We start from the raw sequence: 21351 nt of genomic DNA, 5'->3' as shown, positions 1-21351 counted from the left end.
GAAACTTTTTAACAGAACATGCCTGTTAATGGTGATTCATTTTTTTAAAAAAAGTTGAAGCTTTGAATTTCAATCTGTTGATAGTCTCTTGGTTTTGCATAGACTTTCTATCATAAAAATAATTGAATAGTTGCTGTTCTTCTGCTCTTTGTTTTTTATTTGAGGATTGTATTGCATGAAAACATTCGGATAAGGAAGACCACTTAAGACCACTTTGTTTGGACTGAAAGAAGGAAAGAAATTTGCTTCTGAGAGAGATACAGCTCCAGCCAAGTAGTGCAGAGAATAGGAACAGAGGAGCATTTCTCAGCATGACTCTGCTTCCCAGCTCTGCTCGTGCCGGAGTTGTGTCTTCTGGCAGTGCTCTTAGCTGCTCCCTAGCAGTGTACCCCTTCAGGAGGCCTGTGTGGAAGCTGCTCCCAATAAGTAATTCTCAAATGATTTTTACAGGAGAGAGTGGAGAAATGGGACTGTATCCTTGCTTGTAGGAAGGAAAGAATACACTGGAAAAAGATCGAGAACCACTGATTCAGGAAACGAAGTGCCCTGGGGATTCAACGTGAAACACTTAAAATAGTAAGCGTGTCTCAACCTGAACTGCAGTATCAATTTATAAAAACTTGTAGTCTGTTTAAATTAATGGAAGAATGTATGAAACTTTTAAATCCGTGTGGCCTGTAACTAAAGACAGTAAAACAAATTATTTCCTGTTTATTGGTGGCATTAGGGCCAAACAATTTATAGTTGTGCAGCAAGAATGCTTTCAGTAATGTAGCTGTAAATTAACATCTGCCACAGCAGTGAGATCTGGAACTTCCCTGAAAATATGGCTAAGGTGAACTTTTGAAGAAAAGAGAACTGCTTGATTAAGTTAAGTAGGATCTGGTTAACTGTAGAGAAGAACTTATTTCTGATTCAAAGTTCCTGTTGCAGTTTCATGAATTTCAAGGGTGTTGAGCATGAAGACGGCCTGGAAGTTGGCATGGAACGAGGATGCTTAGACAGTGAAAGCCAGGTTCTGAGCTTGCTGCAGACTTGCTTTGTCGTGCGGTTCTTCCAACGTGCGCCTCGGGATTTGCTTCTGCATGAAAATTTGTGCATGTTAGGCTGAAATGGGCATTTTATTTTTTGCACAGCTTTGTGGAGGTTTCTGTTACACGTTAATGATATGGTCCCGTGGCAATTCAAGCTGGCCTGATGTGGTGTTACCACAGTCCTGCTTACTTTGCCACTCTGACTTCTGCCTCTCCTCTGGCAAACGTCTGCCCCTCTAGTGAACTACTCAGGAAGGCTTCCTGGCTTAAAATAAACATGTTTCATTTTTTGAAGTTTGAGTTTTCTGCTGGCTTCTCTCTGAACTGCCTTGCTGTGGAGTCAGGATAGCAGCAGAGCAGGACGGAGATGGGGAGGCTGCATGAAAGCAGTGCCAGCTGAAGTCAGCTTTAAACTATTGCAGAACTGCACCCTGAGTGTGAGGTTACCCCAGGTGAAGCTACATGAGACAGCTGAGTAGATCTAATGGCTCTGCTGCTGACTGGGGAGAGTTTGGCTCCCCCTTCCTTCCTCCCCCCCGCCCCAGCAGATAGTTCTGCCTTTTCTATCATGCCAGCTCTGGTTCTTGTTGGGATCCCTTTCTGAACCAGTTCAGCTTGCTAACCTAGCAGAAAGCTATTCTGTTTTTTTATGTTTTGTTTTTGCTGGATGATTTTTTTGCAAAGATAGTGAGTTGAATTGGCTCACAAAGAGATTTGATAAGCTTCCAGAGCTCTCACAAAATTCGTAGGGGAGAACATATGGGTGGAAGCACAGAGGATATGATGGGGAATGATGGGGAAGGGGATCAGGGTCTCTGCTTTTTGGTGGCAGAGTACTGTATAGTCAGCTCAAGCTGTCTCATGTAACTTCACACTTCTCTTTTAAAGGAAAGTGAACTACTGTCCCCTCTGCCTGTCCACTGAAGGGGCTGCTGTGGCATCTATGACGTGCTGTAGGTTTATATCCTTGGTTGCTGTATGTGAAGTGTTTTCTTTAGACAAACCTATAGTTCTCTGGTTGAAAATTGCTAGTGTAGTCTTTCCTTTCTGTTCTTGTTCCTTCAGTAAGGTGGTCAGAATTAAGTTTTAATGTAGACATTATTTGTGGTGTTTGAGCGGTGTTATAACTGAATCATGGTGCTTAACTTTGCTTTTAAAATAGTAAATTCTTTTAAGTGTATTTTTGCAGAAAGTTAGTATCGCAGTGAGTTGAAGTGATCCTCATTTTGGAAAATAGCAAAATATTAACTGGTATGCAACTATTACAATTCTGTATAAATAAACGCATCACAATATTCATTATCCTTTCTTACCTGATAATTAGGAAGTTTTTATTTTGCAGTAGCTTGCCAGTATTATGACTTGTAAAATATTGAGGCACTGCAGAAAATCATGAATTACTGAGGGTATGTTGTCAATCAGATGTATAAAAAATAGAATAATAAAAATCATAGTAATGAAAATATAGCTTTACTGAAAAGAATGTACAGATGTGAATGAGACTGGAACGTTGCAAAAACTTAAATGAGGCAATGCTAGTTGCAGTGGAAACTCAAAGCCTATTTCTTGAATGTATAGAACTTAGCTGTAGCAGCTTTCATTTGAAGTAGAGCTTTTGTCTGTGTACTTCAAATCCCATTGCACCAGCTTATAATATATTGAGGCTTTTAGTTTCTTACCTAGTTAGACCATTTGGTCTAGAAGAACTTGAGGCAGTGTTTTGGCAATTTCAGTTTGGATGAAATTGTTTAAATGGCAGCATGTCATGCCACCTCCAAATACCTGCTACTGCACAAGAATTAACGCTGGGCATGAATGCTACCTCTTGAAAATAAGAAAGCTCATCTGCCTTGAGGGTAATCTCTTATTTCATTATTTAAAAAAAAATGAAACTTTCACAAATAGCCCCCAAAACAATCATGCTGCAAGAAGTACAATAAACCAACCCAAACAGTTGCAACAGTTATGTTTGCTGTGCTGTGCCTTGCCAGTGATGGCAGTTGTTCTGGCATTGCAGTGAAGTAGCTGAGTCTGTTGCTTGGGTGCGGAACACCTAGGTGACTTGTAGGGTGACATGTGCAGGTGTAGTTACTGCGTGGTTACTGTCCACTTTCCCTCCTGCGCTCCCCAAACTGCGTACCCACAGCTGGGCACTTTCTTTATCCGACAGGACTGCCAGAAGGTGGAAAGTTTCACTGAGGAATCGACTTTGTGACGTTTTGGTGTGTCCTGTCCTAGACCTACCCAGCTACACAAGAATCTCTTCAGTAGGAAGATCTTTGAAGTTAAAGCTGCCCCAGTATAACTTGCCAAATATATAAAGAAAACGCCTCAAACCTCCTTCCCTGACTCCTCCCAAAATTTTTTCATTCAAAAAAAAAGGCTGTTCTTGGATGCTTTAGCTAAGGTGGAAGATACTCGGATGCAGAGTTCTTGAACTGATTGTGTCCTTTGCACAGCTGTGGGTGTTGCCATTTGTTAGTGCTGGGAGACGGATGGTGCCTTTTACTTTTCCAGGTTAGTTCCCAAAACACTCTGAATGCAATGTGGGTCAGTAAGAGCTTTTTAAGAGTTGGAGCACAAATATTCTTGTGCTTGGCAGCAGAACCACTATTTGGTGGATTCTCTTAAGCCACTACAGATTCAGAATATCCTCTTGAAAATTCAATATATGAAACATGTAAGAAGACCACAAGTTTACTAACTGGGAAACAATTTTCCTCACAAACCACCAGCAAATGCAGTAGTAAAATTAGTATGCATCACAATTTCTACTTCATGCTCCTGTATTTCTAGTTCTTATGTAAGCAGTTAGAAGTAATAAAGTAATGAAAAATAAAGTGCTAACACGTTCTGAAAGTGTGAGTATGCATTGGAACATGCTGTCGTTAGGCCTTTTTGGATGCGGATTAGAACTGATAGTTTGAAACTGCAATCAGCAGAAATTCATTGGAGTTGCACATGAAGAAAGGGTATCTTAAATGAGCAGGAAAAAATGAAATGGCTGATCCAGATGTTGATGCAACTGCCCTGGTTTTCAAAGAACTGTATAAAGATGCAGCAAGGATTCTTTGGGTAAAATACTTCAGCTGAAAATTCTGGCTTTGCCATATCACACACTGAACATGAATGGGGATGATTTAGGAGAAAACTGGTCTTGCAAAAAAGTTTCTAGCTTGCTGTCACTCCTCTCGTGTCAGAGTTGAAGGATTTGCTCCTTTTTCTGAGTGATAATAGACTGTTCCCATGAGAGTTAGTGTAGGGGCAATGTTTTGAAGGAATTCTGGTATTTCAGTTTTACATGAAGACAAGATTGTGAGGGAGGGCGTAAATGGCCTTGATACATACTTGAAAGTGATGGAAACTTTTTTGGAGGGGGTAAAATTAAATTACTCAAACTGTTAAGAGTCGTTTTACAGAGATAGTAGGTGGGTTTAAAATAATAAAAATCTGTTTTGAACAACGAGGATTGCTATGGAGTTCTGTTGGTGTTGAGAGGGTTTTATGTAAATTTTTCTCTGAAAAATTGTACTGGCTTAACTAAATAGATTTAAAAAATCTCTCCAGTTCAACTGATTATCCCTGCTTGTTGGGAGACGGCTGCCTCTGGGATGCACTTGTGGGTTTCCAACCTGTTGCAAATTTGAAATTAAACAAGTGAAATCACTGCAGTGAAAGGTGAGGCTGGTTTGAATGTCTTTATATGATCTGTATTTGGATTTCTAGTGGCTTATATTCTATTGTTTTTTTTTTATTCCTCCACCCCACCCAAAAGTCCCAGATGCAAATTTTGAGGGCACTTTGTCCTATTCTTGTGATGACTAAATCTGTTGATTTAGCTCTAGCTTTTCATTTGCCTGGCTGAAAGCACTGTATATAACATCTTAGAAGTGTTACTCTGATTTTACAGATAGGAAGATTAAGGCTCAAAGAAAAGGATTAGCTTGCACAGGGCGTCTTATTAATGGTGCGAAGATAAGAGATGGATTTCTTTACTCCAGATCTAGTGATGCAAATAGTCTCTTTTAGACTTCTTTAGATGGCTCTCTCACGCATACCAATCTTCACCCTTACCTCCATTACAGGTTTGAATGCAATTAGCCTACTACAGGACGTAGACACTGCCAGTGCTGTGTTGCTTCTGCATATACCTTTAGCTGCTTCTGATGGTACAATAAAACGGTGCCATTGATACTGCTGTTAAAAGGTGTCTCGTAAGTACAGTATATGATGGATATAGGTGAAAAAAGTCCACTGTGAGTTGTTGGTGGGGAAACTTGTAATGATGCATGGTATTTTTCCTGTTTGTTTTTATTAGCATTGTAATGCTATCAAGATAGGTCAGATTAAGAACAATGTTGCTACTGATTTGCAGTCATCAGGACTGATAACCTGTAAGAGGCCTTCACAGTATCTTCAGCAAACTGTTTGTGGATGCTTAGTGTATATGAAGTCTAATTGCGTGATTCAGGAAGTTTTTGTTTTCTTTGTTGTTTTCCTTCTTTGTTGAAATTATTCTCCTGTCTAATTGTTACACAGCTGAGACTTTGATAGTTCTCAGCTTTTTCCATGCTGACAAAAACAAATTAATCCTGAGATGACTGATGGATGTGAAATTTCTCTTGGTTAGAGTGAAGTCCTGTACACTTTCTGGTTAGTATTTTGTTTTAGGGAGATTCAGTATCTTCACTTCTCTTTGAAGAGAAAAGGAGGAATGGTGCAGAGTAGGAATGCTGGCCTGAAGGGAAGAGTTTATAGTTTTCTTCTAGTATGCAGTGTTTTGTTACAGCTGAAATTCATCTAGCTGTGATGTACTTGTCATTGCACCAAATGCATCTAATCTAAACAGTGGAACATCTCCCTCCTGAATGCTGCAAACCAGTGTCCTTTATGCTTACGTGAAGCTGTAACAGGCTGCCCATCTCCTTGAGAATGCCTTCATACTCCTGAAACTTACTCCATCATGTTGTCAAGCCTCATTTACTCATGCAATGGGATTTTTTTTGTGTGTGTGTGGATTCTGTTCCACAAGCTTGCAGGTTAAAGAGTTTCCTAGCTGTCAGCAGGGAACATGGCACTGATAACTTTAGTCAGGAGTAAGAACTGAGAACATAATGTGAGAACCAAAGTGGCTCTCCTGGGTCAGCTTTGGAGGTATTGCTCGTCTCTGACAGGGCCACAAGTAGATGATTAGGGAAGAATATATGGTGAGAGGACCACCGGCTCCTAGCTAACATCACTAATTTTAGTGTAGTAGTTTATACTGTTAAACTAAGTACAGCCCTTTTCTTAGCTGCTGTGATTTCAAATAGCTATCCCTTAAGGAAGGGGGTTAACTTGACTACCATGGCATGGTTTTGTTTGGGCAAATATATGACCACCTTAATTCTTTGTTTATGTAACCACGTTTTTTCTGTGGTGTGGGGGAGATCCTTGCTAGTGACTGAAGCAAGCACTGGTAAGCTTTGTTTGGACTAGCCTGTGTAAGTTGAAAGATATGTTCTGCTAGCTAAGGGATGATGGACGTCCTTGCTTAGGTAGTCGGATAAACATAGAAGCTGTGAATGTATTGCTAAGTAAAAATAGTGATAAAGATGGGTACTGATAAATGTTAGTACTATGAATGTGAAAGTTATTTAAAATTATATCAATGTTTGCTACAATTCCATATTTTATTAAGATGAAATTATGGGGAAGCTAATCTTTTAAGTGTCCACTTATGCAGTGAAGGAGTCTCCCTTGAAGATGTAGTTAGAGCTGGAGCTTCACTTAGGTACTTTGCAACATCCTCCAGAGGCTTCTGAGAAAGTGTTTTATACAGTTCTAGAGAAGTTCTGCACTGTTTTCATAAAAACTACTAAATGTACTCTGATTGCTGTGAAAACTTAAAGGCTTGGGTTGGTGCTGCTTTGGGACCTTTACGCTACAGTCTATTACATGATTTTAAATTTTCCCCACAGAACTGTGGGAAATCCTATGCTGATCTGTGGACTATATTAGACAAACGCAGGCTAGTTCATTTGTAAGCTGCAATGCCAAGTATAGAAATGACTAGGTGAGATTTTTCCAGTCTTTGTTAGGTGGAAAGTCAGATCACCAGTAGGTTATTTTTGGCCTTAAAATGCATAGTTACGCAAATACTCTTAGTGGTGCTGTAGAAGAAATGGGCAAAGCCCTGAGCAACCTGATCTGAGCTGGCCCTGCTTTGGGGAAGAGGGTAGTCAAACCAGTTGACCTCCAGTGATCCCTTCCAATCTAAATTATTTTATGATTTTGTGGAAAATAGATGGGGTATAGCAGGTGTGGGGAGTATATTTGCTTTAAGGGGAGAGGGCAAGAAGGCAAAATCCTCTTTGAATCTAGCAAGAGTTGTGCAGCAGATTTACGGCCACTTAGTGTCTTTTTTTACCTGGATAGCATAAAATATTTGATAAAGATCTTATCAGACATGCACATTTGTGAGATGATAAAGTGTATTTAGAGAGCTCTCAACTGTTTTGCTACATTTCAACGAAATGTATGAATTCGTCCCATTGCAAGGTGGTGCATTTGTTAGCAAAACTGCAAAGCTGGCCTACAAGGTGAAACAGTTCTAAAAAGTGGAGGCTCAAAGGATTGGAAGGTCATTACAGCTAACTGTCTCTACATGCTACTTAGGTCTTTTTTTTTGAAGGGTTAATGTGATAACAAAATGACAGGGGAAAGGAATATCAAGCAAAAATAAGTAAGTAATCTTACAAACGTTGCAACATTAAGACTGATACTAGAATTGAATTTTGGTTTCCATGCTTCAAGAAGAATGCCAGTGTCTTTGGAGAGAATTCAAAGGACAGCTGCAGAAGTGATCCAGGGACTGGAAAATAAGCCTCATGATGGGAGGTTTAAAGGAGCTCAACCTACTCAACTTATTAAAAAGACAATTGAGACGAGGACTGGATCCTTCTCTAAAAGGACTTGTGAGATTTGCTGACAAAGGCCTAGCAATATCAACTGAAGTTAGACAAATTCAATCTTGAAATAGTTTCTTAACAGTGACAATAATTAAATGTTGGAATGGTTTACAGGGAAGAGAGGAGGAGTGAACGTTCATCTTAAGCCTTTAAAATAGGCCCAAATGATTTATTTTTGGAGAAAATACGCTGTGAATGTTTCGATTATGGTAATGGTCCTTCCCTGATACTGGAATTTAACAATCTTTGAATGTTTCATGCCATAATCAATTGGAGCAAGTTCACATTTATGCATTCACTGTCAAATGCAAGGTCATGAAATTAAGGTTAATTGAGAGGAAAAAGAGTTAACTTAGTGAGGGAATACTGCCTTGCATAAGCCTTATAAGATGTGAAGGGAACTCTGAAATTTAATGCTTTGTGGCTTGCATCTTTGGAACTCTGTTCTGAAGCAACTCAGTATGGGAAAGATGTTTAAGATACGGTTAAGGCTTTCTGAAAGCCTCTACAGTGAGGCACTGATGTAACTCTGTGCAGTCACTGTATTCAGATGAGTGGTTCTGAATTCCACTTGACCACAGCAGAAGTCTGTAAATCTTTTTCATCCTTTTTTAGAATCTGTATTTAAAAAATTTGCACAATGGCAATATATTACAGTTCCTCTGAAAGGCAAAGTAAGCACAAGCTCTCCTAGTAGGTTTAATTCTTAATGCAGGGTATGTGTAGTCTCTCGGGTTAACTCAACTTGGTCTGAAAGCCTCTTCATGTTTGAAACAATATTAAATAGTTGTCAGGAGCAGTATTCTGTTGGCACTTTGTTGCTGGTTTTCATGCCATTCAAACGGGAGTACTCCAGTGATTCTGCTCCTCCCTGGCTTTGTAAATTCGCCTGTGAAACTGAGTGACTCAGTTCAGTAATTGCTCCACATGATGCTTGTATTTTTTTTTATTTTTGTTTGTCTGTTCCACCACTCCCTCAGTGGCTGCTGAGTTTCTGTATTTTCGTCGATTACCTGGTTCCAGGTGCCCTTTGCAGGTGCGTGGAGCTCTGAAATTCCCTTCCGGTGGTGCTCGAAAGCTGCTGCCTGCGCAGCCGGGGCCCCGCCGCTCGGCTCTGCCCGAGCGTGCAGGCGTGCGCTCTCGCCTGGGCCGTGCCTGCTCGCGGGGCTGCCCGGGCTGCCACCACCTCTCCTCCTGCGAGGCCGCGTTCCTCGCTGCTCCGCTGAAGAAGGAGCTTGATCAGTGTCATCTCCGCAGGGCTGAAGCGAAGAACAGGAAATGCTTCTGTGTCCCAAGAAAGATGAGGCGGTTTTTGTGCGTTGACTCTATCGATTTGTCACATAAATTGAGGTATTTCTTAAGTGAGGAGGAGGTTGTCTAGCAACTACAAGTTGCCTAAGGCTAACGACTTGGTAAACTTTGTAAGTGCGTTGGGGTGCTGCACAGTGTAAAGCAGAGGCCTTCAGCTTCATGATCTAATGCAACCCCTGCTATTTACTGCATCCCGTCAGCCTTATCCGTGTTAACCTGTAGCAGCTACTCACGGAAAGCACTGCACGCAGCAGAGGTTGCAGAAGATTAGCAGTAAAGTTCCCTTCTTTATCTTTCCTCTGTGGTGGTGTGCCTGTGTCGTCATCCCCCTTTCCCCATCATGGGATCGAGGGAGATGGATGACCTATGTTCCCTCAGCTAGAGGAGGGCTGTCAACCTTTTCTTCAGCATTAACGATTAAATTTCAGACTAAGATGCAAATCCCCGTAAGAGGTTTCACCATGTGGCTGTACGTACCTGTGCTTAGCTGTGTTTGAGATATTTCTCATAATAGACCATTTCAGAAACCTTACAGTTGTGCTGACAGGCATAATTTCATTATTGATGTGTTACAGAACCATTTTCTCAGCATTGCTTTCGTGTGAGCTTTATAACTAGCACCTTAGCCAGCTGTTTGAGTTCAGTACTCCTGTGTTACCACCTGTGTGTAGTTAGGGTGGTTGGTTAGCTTTCTGTGCTCAGAGAGAAGCTCTCTCCAAAGGTAGAAGTTACTGATTTATCTGCAAGTAACCAGCAGTAAATTTATTCCAAGTGACTTCTATACTTGCTCACTGATTGCAGGTTTGTGACTGCTGATTTTGATCATATATGTTTACTTTGAAAATACATTCAACTTGATTATCTGCTTTTCATCCTGTTAACAGAAATGAGCAAGTGAAGAAGGTGACCATGGCTTGCAGCAGTTGTGCTTTTATGGAGCACGTGTTGGCAGCTTTTACCTTTCATGTGTGTGGCTTTGAGAATAAGTTTGATAAATTTCTGGTAAAACAGAATAGTCAAAGTGTTTGATTTTTTTGCTTCACAAAAATAATTTATATTCCTGAAAGCTTATTTGTCCAATATATTGTTGGTTAATGACTTGTTCAGTGTATTTGACTATTGTAATATTGCTGATGCAAATGGGTAAATATGGGAGATCTGACGTGCAGAGTAAGGGCATGCTGTGCTACAGTGGGTAGTACCTGTATTTTAGGATCCGTGCCATACTGCAAATACAGCACACGAGACACAAGTAAGCTAGAAGAATGAAACATGAAAAATGTCCTGTGAACAGAATTTAACATCAGCAAGTGGACAGAAGCCTCAGAGATTGAGGCGGAAGAAGAAACTAGGCTTTTTGCTGAAATGCTCTCTTTGGGCCCTCGTGGTAGCCTTCTGCACCACCAGTGACTGTCTGCTTTCTAATATCTTTCTGTCTTATGGAAAGTAGATCTGCAGGAAAAGTGTGAAGATTCCCAGCATGCCCAAAGCATTGCCCATGGCTTATGCCACTGTGCTGCCAGGCTCTGGGAAAGCGCCGTAATCTGGAGTTTCTTACTAAGATCTTACTGAAAGGGGGATGTGTTAGGGCAGTGTTACGATCTGAGCTTTAAAGCCTGTCAGGATGCTGGGAGATTTCTGAAATCTTTCCTGAGCTCCTTGTTAACCATGTAAAATTCACTGGATTTTAATACTTCTCAATGATTACATAGCTTAACTAGTAAATGGATTTGAGTGCCTCATTCCATGTACAGTGTGGGTTGCAGAATTTTTTCTTTTTTTAAGTGGAGTTTTCCACTTGGAATGAGTTAGACAAATTGCTGTTTGTTAGAACGTGGCAAAAGAGCATTACATAAGCTTCAAATCAAGATGAACCGTCTTCCAATATGAAGAAGAATGCATTTGCATTATCTCAAGTCCAGGTGCAATAGTGCAGAATTGCTGGTCACAAACCACGGAGCTCAGATTGGAGCTGAACACGCACTTTCTGATCGTTTTAGTGGGGGAGGGTCAAAATGAGCCTTATAATGGAAAGCAAGGTTGGACCTTAACTTTGGAGTGGCTGCCACCGCTCCATAATTGCCACACTGTGTTATGTTGCCATGGTTGCCGGTGCTGTGTCTCGGCATGGTTTCCTGGTTCCTGAGAGTGGGGCTGAAGCTGCCAGTCGCAGAAGAGCTGTTGTACGTGTTTGGGAGTTCAGGCTTGCACTGGCAAGCAGTGATTACAGGAAGATCCAGAACCTGGATTTTTGAGGCTTTGAACAGTAGCTCAGTTTCTCCTCTGTCTTTGCTCCCCAGCAGATCATGGGATGAGCGATAGCTTTACAGGTTTTCAAACCAGTCTTTTACTACTTTCTTGCTGCCACAGGGTCCCTGTTTCTTTCTCGAGTCCTGGTTACAGGAGGAGTGAGAGGTGACAAAGTGAAATGGAGGATTCCCGAAATCCTGGTGGGAGCTGAGGGAGGCCGAGGGGGCCTCACTGTGTTTGGATTGGCTTGGGAGTGTTTTGATCCAAGGACCTTGGCTGCGTTGCCATCTGCAGAGCCGGTGAATAGTTTTCTCTGGCACAGACCCTGTTCCTCAGTGTTGCATCATCTCTGGGAGAAAGGCCAGGTCCGGAGCCCTCGTACAAAGGCTTTCTGAAGCCGATGAAGCTTGTTCTGTGTGCGAAGCGTCTCCCTCCTTCCTGTCGTCCTTTCCCCAGGATTCCTGAACCGGCCGCGCTCTGAGAGCCCCTCAGTAAATAGCCACTTTATCTCAACGGCTTCCTGTACACCTGGCTGATGCAATGTCTGTCTTTGAAATCCCTGCTGGAATCTCCTCTGGAGCTGTTTTGTTTGCCCTTTCAGGGAGGAGCCAAGCAGGCAGCCTTCATCACGTGGGGCCCTTAAATAGATGTATAAAGGATGTCCAGCCAGACTTGCTGTGCAGAGAGTATTTAGTGGGATTACAGAGAAATCTTTTTCCAATTCTGGGACTAAAGGTTGCAGTCCATTCCCGGCAAGTTGTTTGTGGGTAGCCTTCCGCTAGTCGCAACTTCTGGATGCCGTTCAGTGCCAGAAAATTCTGTTGATTCTGGTTCTATATTCAGCAGCTTCCCGTGACACTGCGGACTGTTTGGATTCTTATGGGAACTGTAATTCTCTTGGTTTGGATTTGATCCTACTTATTGCCCTTTATTGCACTGTTTCCCTCTACCTTGCGTGTAGTGTAGGGCTTTCTCTGAAATCTCTCCAAAACATAACTCCAAGTTCTAAAGATTTGGGGGGGGGGGGGGAGAATGTTGCCTGACAGACTCCTTAATTTTCTTAATTTAGTGCTTGTCTACCTAGGAAGGTTTTAATAGTTTGACTGATCTGATCCTTCATATGAATGCTGTTGTATTCACAGCATTTAATAATTGCTCTAAATTCACAACTATTTGCTGGTGTAGGCAGTCCTCTTTAGATTTAATCTGTAAATGTAGGACTTTGATGGACAAGGTGTGGCAGACCTGACAGTGGGGCTTTCCGATTTTGCGGTCCCTGGCTGTGTGCTCTGCCCCCTTGCAGAAACTTCTTGTCTCCGTAACAGAGTATCTGAACGGAAATGTGTATTTTACCTGCTTCTGCTTGTTGTCTACTGCAGTTGATGAGACATGGCAACATTTCCTTCCTGCCAGCTGTTGGGGCACAGGGATGCAGGGGACAGCTGGGGCACTAACATCTTCAGCTGCCACAGCTGGGTTCACTGGCAGTTAATTGTCAAGCCCTTAATCTCGAGCTACCTATTCTAAGACTTTGCACTTTCTTATTTTTCTGGAACTCGGTCATTTGACTGTTCTCCTTTACCCTTATAGGAAGAGAGCGCAACAATCCCAGATCATAAAACAAGCACACAGATCGGGACACGTAATATGCTCCTCTAGCTGCAGATTTTTTTTCCCCTGCTACTACCCCAAATCAAATATTTGTAGAAGTGAAAGAACAGTTTTTTTCTTTTCTCTTTTCCCTTTCATTTACTTCGATAACTTTTTGTACAGGCATTTATATGCTTTCTTTGTAACTGTCCTTTTTCTCTTGTGTTGTTGTAGGTCTTTCATGAAAGATAAGAAAATAGTATTTGCAAAAACAAAATCATTTTCTAGGGCCACCCATATTTCATTTTGAGAATATCATTTTAGAACTTTAGTGTTCAGAGAATCTATCACCTTTTACAATGGCTTATGCTGTGAGATACAGTAGTTTTAGCATAGAGGGGGGTAAGAATTATCTTTTCTACCTCTTTATCAGATTGACTAAATTTCTCCACTACTGTCATTATTTTTAGGGTTTGTTTTGATGATTAACACTTAAAAGATATTAATGTTTTATGTAAGTTTTTATACTTTCAAAGTATTGCGTGCTTGTGAAGTTTGCTTTAAGAAAGTATTTCTTTTGTTTATGGCCCTTTAAACTCCAATAAAGTTAGGTGGACTTTGATGCAAACTTACCCGTTGCGATAGTCCTCTTCCCTTTTTGAGGTTGTTATTCCCTTAAAACATCTTTATCACCATGCTTCTCAGCAGACTGAGTTGTGTGCAGGACTGCACAAATGCAGTGAGGTGTCTGCGTGTCAGCAAGGCGTGCAAGCAAAGCTATCTTGTGGTTTACCTGCTACCTCTTCATGTTAACATACCTTAGAATAATTTGGTCCACTATAGATGCTGCTACTCTATAATTTGTTTATGGAGTAATTGCTGTGTATGAGTCTTAAATCAATTTTAAATCAGTATAAACTAAAGTTTCAAGTAAGATTTTGTGGTGTAAATTAGAAGTTTTGGGAAAATCCAAATGAACCTTAGTATGACTTCTCCGTCTCCTGAGTGTACTGGACTGTAAAGAGTGTGGTAGAATTGTTCTGTAAAGTGTGTTTTTGGAAACTCAAGCTTATCTGGCTTCCTTTATCAGTTATTACCTTCCCCCCCCCCATTTCTTTCCAAATACCTGAAATCCATAGTAAATCCAAAAGAAAAAGTACAAGCTTTTGTTCTTAAAAACAAAGATTTTACTTCTTGACTGCTGAAGCAGCGGCAAAGTTTTGAGGTCATTCTTGCTGCTTTCCTGAATAAACTTCACGGTGTTTGGCCAGTTGCTGAGAATACCTGACATCAGTAAAACTGGTGTTTTCTGATTCCAGTAAAATGATGGAATCCTGTGGATGGACATGACAAAAATTGACCTAGTGTCTTAAATGTAGGTTTACATAAACTTAATCAAAGTATTTTTTTTTATTGTCCAATTGTTTATCAAATTTTATCTAAATTATTTTATTCTATCTGTATCTCAGGTTTAAATGTGGCTTACATAATCTTAACTGAACTGGTTTAATCAGTGACTTTATCTAAGTATGTTTATTTGTAGACATGCATTGAGGTAGTTTCCAGTGCTTCCATAGGGTACTTTGAGGATGACTGGAATCATTAATTTGATATCACATCTTATAGGAAACTACATTCCTGAGGTGTAAGACCAGAAATGCCAAAAGCTATTCTAAATCTCACATGTTGTGAAAACAGCATGCCCCCCTTTCCCTGGATCAAGGGCTCGTGCAGCACAATGAGCAGGATCTGCGACCGATTTGTGCTAAAATTGACCTTATTTGCCAAGTCAGCTTTTAATTCTTAACAGTTTTCAGACTTGACTCTTGTTTGATTACAGAGAAGCTTATGAGACACCTGAGAAATGGTTGTTGGGGGTGAGAAGATGTTTCTGCAGTTCAGAGGAGGGTAGGGCTGTTCCTTTCAGCAGTTGGGCCTGTGCAGAACGTTTGTGGAACCTACAGCATATGGTTTATGGCCTTGCTGAGCTGCTGCATTTTAACACCCTTAATTTTTAAATGATATTCTTATTTTAAGAACTCATCAGTGCTTTATCGTGCCTCTCCAGATCCTAGAAAACAAGATAAACTCAGAATGAAATGTATACATATAAGCATTTCTTTCTTGCATATGGTTACTTGTTTATAGAGCAGGAGGAGTTTTTAAGAAACTCTAAAATATCAGGTGAATTTTTCACAATTGCACTATGTTTGTCAATAATTTTGTTATCCTGGTGTGCATTAATGAACCGTAGATAGTGTTGCCTTTTACTTCGATCCTTTCTCTCGTAAACTAGGACTGAATTCTTTGAAGCCCTGTGGGATGGATTGCTTTCTTGCCTTGTCAGTCAGCAACCAAGTAGTAAGTGGTACATGGTACTAATGATAATAGTATATACTCAGGTAAATATCTTGTTTTTTTCAAACTGACACAGTTGTTCACTTACTGCTTAGTGAATCCAACTTGTTTTCATAGCAAACCAAGGCGTTTGTATTGGTAGACTGAGGCACAGTCCAAATACCTTCAGGAGCCTATACATTTTAGAATAATTTGGAGCTGTCACTTAGCGATTTGTCTGCTCTGTGCATGCTTATATTTAGATGTATTTATGGAATAGTGCATCTGAAATTCTGGGAAGTTGGTGTGCATTAGAGCTAGTTATTTTAAACTTGCAAAAACTCTTGACCTGATTCTGTTTGCACTAGATATCTTTGCCTTCCTGTGAGCATCTGCCCTCTCCACGAGGTTCACAGGTGTGCTGGAAGGAACAGCCGTGCTTACTCATATTCAGGTGGACTGCACTTTATATCTGAGTAATGCCAGCTGATGTGATGTTTGAGACAGGAAATGGTCTGTTTTCGGTATGATAACTGAAGCGCTGTGCATTTAGGTTAAATGTCCTGTAGATCTGCACCGTTCAGAGATTTCAAGGGGAAAGCATTAATGAATTGGAGCCAGAAGCCTGCTGTGCTTTTTCTGCTGCTCCACTTGCAGAGTGATTTGCTACTAATGTAGATGACAGCATAAATATGAACCAGTCAAAATTTGCTGGCTCTGTCTCAGGCAGGGTTAGAGAGCATATCAACTCAGGCTTGGTGGCAGAGTTGCGATTTCCAGTTTGCCACCATGTCATCTGGCCCATGACAGTGTAAAGTGCAGGAGAGGAACGTGCTTTGAATTTCACCTCCGTGGCAGTGACTTGGGAGCTGAAAGATGTGCGGTTTGTGGAATTATATACGGAGCTCATCATATATACATGACTTATAGGCCTTTGGCCAAGCATTGAGAAGAGTATGGCAGTTATCATTTAGACACTAGGAATCCTGGGTTGTTGAAAGTCTTGGGTCCATGTCTGCTTTTGGAAATTGAATACCTGGGGCAGCTGTTAGGTTTGGGGGGTTGTAAAGGAAGTTCTTGTTTTTTCCTTTGCTGTATGCAAATAGGAGGTGTGTGAGAGAGAGTCTGTTTCTGTGAGCAGAGAGGCTTCCCCATCCTTACCATGGAAGATAGGTTGAGGTTTTATATCATCAAAAAAGTATTTTTCTCATTTTACCCATGATGTGTTATGTACAGTTACCATTTCACTGTCCTTAGTAACGAATGAGATGCTGAATGCATGACACTGAAGTACTTTAAGGCCTCTGTAGATGTAGACTTAGACTTGCGCTTAAACTGTGCAGAGAAACAGGGTCAATCTCTCTGTCCTCCCAGTATTTGGCAGCTATTTACCCTTTATTCTGTGATCGTGGAACAGTGCAAGGGGAGTGTTATTTCCCACCAGAAACTGTAACATAACCTGAGCGTTTACCAAATGATGTTGTAATCCATCTGAACATCTAAATTTGGGTAGCGATTGCAGTCTGTGGGTCTGTGTCCAGGATTTCTGTCAGGTGATGAGTTTTCCACAGTTCACAAATAGTGTGTAGAGCTGGTCAGTAGCTGTTGAGGACCACAAGTGACCATAGGTGTCTATGAGACAGGAAGCACAGCTTCATAAAGCTACTGGTGAAAACAGGAACAAACACATCTTGAAGGAAGCTCTAGCACATTGCTTTGTTTACCTTGTTTGACTATCTGCTAATATTGATTTTAACAATAGAAATAAGGAAATAACTTTCCAGCAGTAAGTTTTTTTGTCTCTTTTATTTTAACATGGAAGGCAGCTTTTGTGGAAGGGGGCTGAGGGAATGCTACTAATGTTAAATCCTAAACGGAGTTCTGAAAACTAAATTTACATTATCTTATAGCAGGTGTTACCTAACCTTCACTTGGCCAGTTCAGATTTCTTAGTGTTTTCTGTTATATAGGATGCCTGAAATAATTGAATAACATACCTTTATACTCAAGGCCACCATTTATGATTTTGGTTTGGAGGTGAGTTTCTTAGTTTGTGACCTGAGTTGAGAATTGATCAAAGGCAATGGTAGTTGTGCAAGTGGATGTTTATCTGAGCCATTTTGATGATGTTAGGGAAGACTGAGTGCCTTTATACTGGTATGACTAGCTTAGGAGACAGGAGTACTGGTGTCAAACATGCAAAATATAAAAATATTTTTAATACTGTATTTTCAAAAGCAAAGTATTTCATTTTAGGCCATGAAACTTCCTACTTACATTTTTTCTACATGATTCCTTTTTTTTTTTTTTTAATCAAATGGATCATGAGGAAGACAAGTTCATGCTGTGATTGAAGCTCATCAAATTTGCATCACATTTTTGAGTGCTAGGAAAGCTTTTTTCAGTGGCTCTGGAGTGTACTTTTTTTTTTCTTTTTTTGGCTTTCTTTTCTATACATGGCTGTATATTTTTGGGGAGAGATAGGAAGGAATTTAGGGATTGGAGGGATAAGTCTCTTAGCATCTTTCCTTTTGATCCTTTACATCCAATAAATGCAGCTATGCTTTTGACCTGTACATAAAGTCAATCAGCCAGTTCAATGAGTGAACGTTTTGATCTCACTCAAGTATTTTCTGTGCATGCAAATGTTTTGGGTGTTTGTAGGGAAGGTTTCATGAATGCCACACCGTAGTTTAGCTTGAAGGTGGTGTGGCCTTGGATGGCAGTTGTGAGACTTGTCACAGCAATTCGTTGTGAATGTTACGTTGTCAGAGTTGAAAGTACAAATCAGCCAGCAGCAACAAAGGTCAAAATCGGAGACCTGGCGATGATTGAGCAAGTGCTCCTGGGTCAAACATAAAAGCAATCGAGCTAGCATTAGCCTTGTCTAGCCTTTTGTTTTGTAGTTCACGGGTTTTTTTTGGTATTCGCTTTTCCAGAAGTGGGACTATTGGGCCGAAATGGGTTGGTGTTTGTAAAGTCTTGATGGAAAGTTTTTTCCATGAAAAATTACTCTGAATTTGTCACAGTTATCCCAAGACTGACAAAAATATTCCTGTGAATACTGAATCTGGAAGTCACCCTGAAGCTTTTAAATTCTGCTGAGTCCCAAAGAGGCAGAAGGTTGGCGTTTGTAATGGTTAGTCTCAGACTGCTGGCAGCTGCTTATGGTTGTAGGCAAGGCAAGAGATCAACAGCAAAAAATCCAGGGACGTGTTTAAAAGGTAATTAAAAAAAAATCCCTTAAAAGGAAGGGATACTTCAGACACTGTGGAATTTGTACCAGTTTCTTAACCTTTAGCCAGAGTTGTATGTGAATTAGGGATGAAAGAGGAAATGTCAGTAGCTTTTTAGCTACATTTTAGCAGTAGAGTCTGTCTCACTTGGTGGCTGAAGTCAATGTGGCTGCATCCCAGTAACTCATACTTCAGAAACTCTGGAGCTAGAGGAGATACAGAAAAGAGAAGGTGGGCTTATCTACCTCCCTGTTCCTGCTCCCTGCTGTGTCCTGCTGAGAGTGTCCTCTTGGCTAGTACCTGTCACTATAAGGCATGGGTTTGTACCGGCTTCTGAATTTCCTTAGACATGTTTTTTTAACTGAACTTGTGCAGTATATTATGCTGTAGGCAAAAAAGCTCAGGAGGATTGACGATGGGAGCTGCCAGATGCTGGGGATCAGGGTGCCATTTTTGGATCTTTGGTACTGTGTCTGGATGATGCACATTTTCCTTGTTTGATTTACACACACACACGCTTCAGGAGACTGGAGAAGTGGCCTCTGTAAGGCCTTGAAGACCCTGAGCACTGTGTTGCCCATGCTTGGGTGGGAGTCTCTGCTTAGGCTAACTGTCTTACCTAGGGCTGCGGCTTAATCCAGTTGGAGCAGCTTCCCTGCGGACAGAGGATTGTCTGTTAATAAAAACATAGAGCATTGAAGAGAGGGATTTTATTTGCTGCGTTGTCCCCGGGGTTAGGCCAGGTTAGCCGGTGAACTATGTACCTTCTTTTCTGTTCAAATAAAAGCAGTATTCTTTAGCTCCTTTTATATACAGATCTGCAGAAATCAGATTTGTAACAAGCCCAGGAAAGGGTAAATGGGACATTGCTTGAAGTTCCTTTTCTTCAGAAAAATGCCCTGGAACGCCTCAGCTCTCTTGGGTTTGTGGGGTTGCCTGTGAGCTCGGTCCAGGTCTGCTTGCTTTCTCTGCGCCCTCCCTTTGAGACCATTGCTTTGTGGCATAAAAGGGAGTCACTGCAGACGACTTAGAAATATTTACACGCTACTACTGCAATTCTCTGGGTGCCTGTGATATATTAACAGAAAGAGATTTCTCTAAAGGAAGCTATTTCCTGGTGGTAAGGAAGGCCTGCCTTCCCAGGCAAGAGAGAAATGGAATATTGCATGGGAAATCGCAGCCAGGTGACTCCTGTATGTTCCTACATTTGCCCTAGTAGTGATCTGCTTACAAGATACTGATATGTTTTTTGTTTGTTTTTAAATAAGCAATCGCTGGATTATCACATCCAGAGCAAGTTCCCTGTGAGAAATTCGCTGCCCACAGCAGAGCTGCCTCCCAGGCTCTCTGCAGCCCGAGTATTTGTTGGCTGGTTGGCAAAATCCTTGAGCTGCCAGTGAGCACGTGACCGTAGGTTATAACCGAAAGCCGTCTCGTTTGGGTCGTGCTCTGCAGGCCTTACAAAACCACGCTGCCTAGGTCCACGGAAGGACTGCAAAAAGTCATTCGAGGCTATTCTGATTTCGGTTAAAGTTTAGCTTGCAGAGAGGATGGTTGTGGCCATAGCCTGTCTCCTAAATCATTACCATTTTCTCTGGTTTTGGAGCTTTGTTTGCTTCACTGGGTACTGTGAAATGCAGCACTTCTGTATATTGTGGGAGTTCTCTTTAGGCTTGCATAAAAACCAGCTCTGTGATTAACTTTCGCTGGGGTTATTTACGTAACGAGGAACGTCTGCTGCTTTGTCTCCGCTCGGTGTCCAGCCCTTGGAAGCCGACGTTTCCCAGCGCTTCCCCTGGCTGCCTTGGCGAAAAGCTGCGGTCAGCAGGAAAGGTGGAGCCTCGGCGCGGGTTTTCCTGCCGCCCCCAGCGGGCTGCGGCGCGTCGCCCCGGCCCGGCCGCGGCTGCGCCCCGTGATGCCGCCGTGACTCACCCTGGGCTCGGCGCCGGCCCAATGGCGCCGCGCCGCTTCTCGTCACGGCCGCCTATGGGCGAGCGCCGAGACGTCTGACGTGGCCCTGCTGCTGGGAGGGCTCAGCCGGGATTTCGGAAAGTCGGGGGCCCTCCGCGTCGGGGCTGGCCGGCCGGCCTCGGCCGTGGGGGCAGCCTGCAGGGCCGCCCTCGCGCGCCCGGAGGAGCCTGCCCGCGCTCCCGCGGGTCGGGCGCTTGCCCTCGCCGTAGGCAGAGCGAATGCAGACGCAGGCCGGTCTCGAGCGAGGTGTCTCAGAGCAGCCGCCTCCTCCTCTGTGCTCGTTGTCCTCCCAGAAGAGGACTTGACTGCGACTTGTTTGGGAAGGAGCTAGGAAGTGTTCGTGGAGGGCTGGGGCGATGGGTGCCGGCGGTTACGTCTGTGCAAAAGGAGCTGATACGTGGCCTGAGCGACAGCGGGCGCTGAGTTTGGCGGCGGGGGGAACGGCCCGATTGGCCTTGTGGCAGTGCCTCACTTCGTGTCACCCCCAGACTGTAAGAAGCTGCCATCTACTCCTTCCCCGGCCCCAGATATGGAAATTAAAAAAAAAAAAAAAAAAAAAAAAAAAAAAAAAAAAAAGGCAGTGCAGCGTGGCACTTGCTGGCAATCTGTTTCTGCTCGTTTTCTGCTTAAAGCCTTCTTTGGGGGTGTACCGGGAGGCCTCGTGCTGTTACA

The 21351-nt window shown here is 42.2% G+C and overlaps 1 protein-coding gene across 5 annotated transcripts in view; it reads left to right on the top strand.

Annotated features, from left to right (window-relative positions):
• SETD5 (SET domain containing 5) overlaps positions 1-21351 on the top strand; it is a 72951-nt gene that overhangs the window by 5641 nt on the left and 45959 nt on the right. The window lies entirely within an intron of this gene.

The sequence above is a fragment of the Rhea pennata genome, chromosome 12 (assembly GCF_028389875.1).
Source record: "Rhea pennata isolate bPtePen1 chromosome 12, bPtePen1.pri, whole genome shotgun sequence".
NCBI lineage: Eukaryota > Metazoa > Chordata > Aves > Rheiformes > Rheidae > Rhea > Rhea pennata.
The sequence above is the reverse complement of the archived record's forward strand: the minus strand, read 5'-3'. Positions and strand labels throughout refer to the sequence as shown.